We start from the raw sequence: 2,709 nt of genomic DNA, 5'->3' as shown, positions 1-2,709 counted from the left end.
TGGATTCCAATACAGAAATGATTGTGGGGATAATACAGAAATGGACTGTGTTTCATTTTGTTGAAAGTTGGGTCACTATTAATTAGAACTGACTCAATAGCATTTAACAATAACTGCATGATGGTTATGTAGGTAATGTCCTTGTTAGGAAATATACAATAGAATAAATTTCATGCATGACCTACTAATGAGTTGCAACCCATGTTTTGAAAAAGATGGGTACTTGACTACCTTCCTAGTGTTAAAGCCTGGTATCTATTTCTTTCCTACTTCCTACCGCTACTGGTCCCAGAATTCTCAGATCTCCATGAATTTTTTTTCTGTTACCACAATTTTGTGGCATAAACTTCCTGCTGTGAAAAGCCAACAGTTGTGAGGGAAAGATGCAAAAACTTTATTGTCTATTGATACCCAAGGAAGACAGTATGCAGTAAGTGTGACAAAGGCTAGCTCTCTGAATAGAAGATTCAGGGAAGTTAGGTTAAGGGTTAGGGTCTTAGAAAATGCCTTTGATGGTCATTGCATTCATACTTCAGACAGCCTCTTTTCCAACCTCTAAGGCAAATGGAAGACATGAAGAAGCCGAAGAGCTGAATAGAAAATTTCAAAGGGCAGCTCAAGAAGACAAAGTTATAAGCTTTGCGCAGTGGCAATATCGTAGCCAGTGAGGTTTATTCGAGGTGCGATTATTGCTGATTGAAAACTTTTCCCAATACCCCGCCGTGACGACTTGAAATATAGTCGGCGTTGGCAATTTTTGACAGTCTCTACAGAGACTGAGCAAAAAAAAAAAAAGAAGAAGACAAAGTTATAATGAAATGTGCAAAGATCTAGAGTTAGAAAACTCAAAAGGAAGAACATGATCAAATATCTTAAACTGAAAAAAACAAAAGAAAAAAATTCAATCCTGGAGTTGCAATATTGAAATGTTTTGTGGGCAAAATATCGAATGATGCAGGAAGCCTCAAGAGAAGATGGAAAGAATACAGTCACCATACCAAAAGGAAATAGTCAACATTCTACCATTTCAGGAGGTCGCACACGAGCAAGAACTCACCATACTGAAGGAAGGAGTTCAAGCTGCCCCGAAAGCATCAGCCAAAAACAAGATTCCAGGAATTGATGAGATACCAATGTTCTGACTCATCTATGCCAGAGGAATTGGAAGACAGCTACTTGGCCAGCTGTCTGGAAGAGATCCATATTTGTACCCATTGCAAAGAAAAGTGGCCCATCAGAATGCTCAAATTACCAAGCAATATCATTATCACATCCAAGTAAAATTTTGCTGAAGACCATCCAACAAATGTTTTAGCAGTGCATTGACAGGCGGAATTCAGAAGAGGACTTGGAACAAAGGATATCTTTTCTGATGCCAGATGGATCTTGGCTGAAACCAAACAATACCAGAAAGAGGTTTACTTGTGTTTTATTGACTATGGCAAGGAATTCGAGTGTGTGACTCATAACAAACGGTGGCTATCCTTGAGAAGAACAGGAATTCTAGGAAAAGGAATTCATTGAGCGCTTGTAGAACTTGTCATGGATCAAAAGGCAGCTGTGCTAGCCGAACAAGGGAATGCTGCATGGTTTCCCATCAGGAAGATGTGTGCCAGGGTGGTATTTCCTCAGCATACTTACTCAACCTGTACGCTGAGCAAATAATCAAAGAAGCTGAATTATATGAAAAAGAATATGGCATCAGTATTAGAGGAAGGCTTATCAACAACCTGAGATACACAAATGATACAACCTTGCTGACAGTGTGGAGGACTTGAAGCACTTGTTGATGAAGATCAGGATTGCAGCCTTCAATATGGATTACAACTCAAATGTAGAGAAAACACAAACCCTCACAACTAGACCAATAGGTAACATGATAAAGGGAGAAAACATTGAACTTGTCGAGGATTTGGTCTTGCTTCAATCCCTACACATGCACAGGGAAGCTTCTGTCAAGAGAGCAAAAGTTACATTGCCTTGGGAAAATCCGATGTGCCAGATCTCTTTAGTGACCCAAGTCACGGTCTTTTCAATCACTTTGCATGCCTGTGAAAGTTGGATACTGACTATGGAAGATTGAAGAGGAATCGATGCATTTGAAATGTGGTGCTGGCAGCAGACAGTTGAAAAGGCCGTGGACTGCTCAAAGGAGGAACCAGTCTGTCTTGGCAGAAGTGTGGCCAGAGTACTTGTTAGAAGCAAAGATGGGCAGACTTTGTCGTACATACTTTGGACATGTTGTCAGGAGAGACCAGTCCCTGGAGAAAGACATCGTGCTTGGTAAAGTAGAAGGGCAGCTAAAAAGAGGAAGCCCCCCAAAGAGATGGATTGGCACAATGGCGACAACAATGGGCTCGAGCGTAACAATTGTGAGAATGACGAAGACCAGGCAGTGTTTTGTTCTGTTTACAGGGTTGCTATGGGTAGGAACCACCTCGATGGTGACGGCACCAAACAAAAAATAACAACATGTTCTTTAAATGTAGAGTTTGACAAAAGTCCTGCTGTCGGTCTGAAAATGTTATCGTCAGTGGGGCTCTCTTAACAGACCCTTGGGGAGCAGGTTAAGCTCTGAATCCTACAGGGATGTAGCAGTAGCTATGAGTATGTCAAGATCTAAATTAAGAAGGCTACGATAGCAAGGAACTTAGGATAAAGTCAGTCTACTCATATCATCAGTCTCCAACCCCAATAGCCAACCTTGGT

At 41.0% G+C, this 2,709-nt stretch overlaps 1 non-coding gene across 1 annotated transcript; it reads left to right on the top strand.

Moving 5' to 3' along the window:
• The first annotated feature begins 635 nt into the window (after nt 1-635).
• Nucleotides 636-776, top strand: LOC142431112 (U4 spliceosomal RNA). Its single transcript, XR_012780683.1, has one exon. It is a non-coding gene; the product is annotated as a U4 spliceosomal RNA (small nuclear RNA).
• Nucleotides 777-2,709: the final 1,933 nt, after the last annotated feature.

This window comes from Tenrec ecaudatus, chromosome 17 (genome assembly GCF_050624435.1).
Source record: "Tenrec ecaudatus isolate mTenEca1 chromosome 17, mTenEca1.hap1, whole genome shotgun sequence".
NCBI classification, from domain to species: Eukaryota; Metazoa; Chordata; class Mammalia; order Afrosoricida; family Tenrecidae; genus Tenrec; species Tenrec ecaudatus.
Note: the sequence above shows the minus strand (reverse complement) of the source record. Positions and strands in the feature narration are given on the sequence as shown.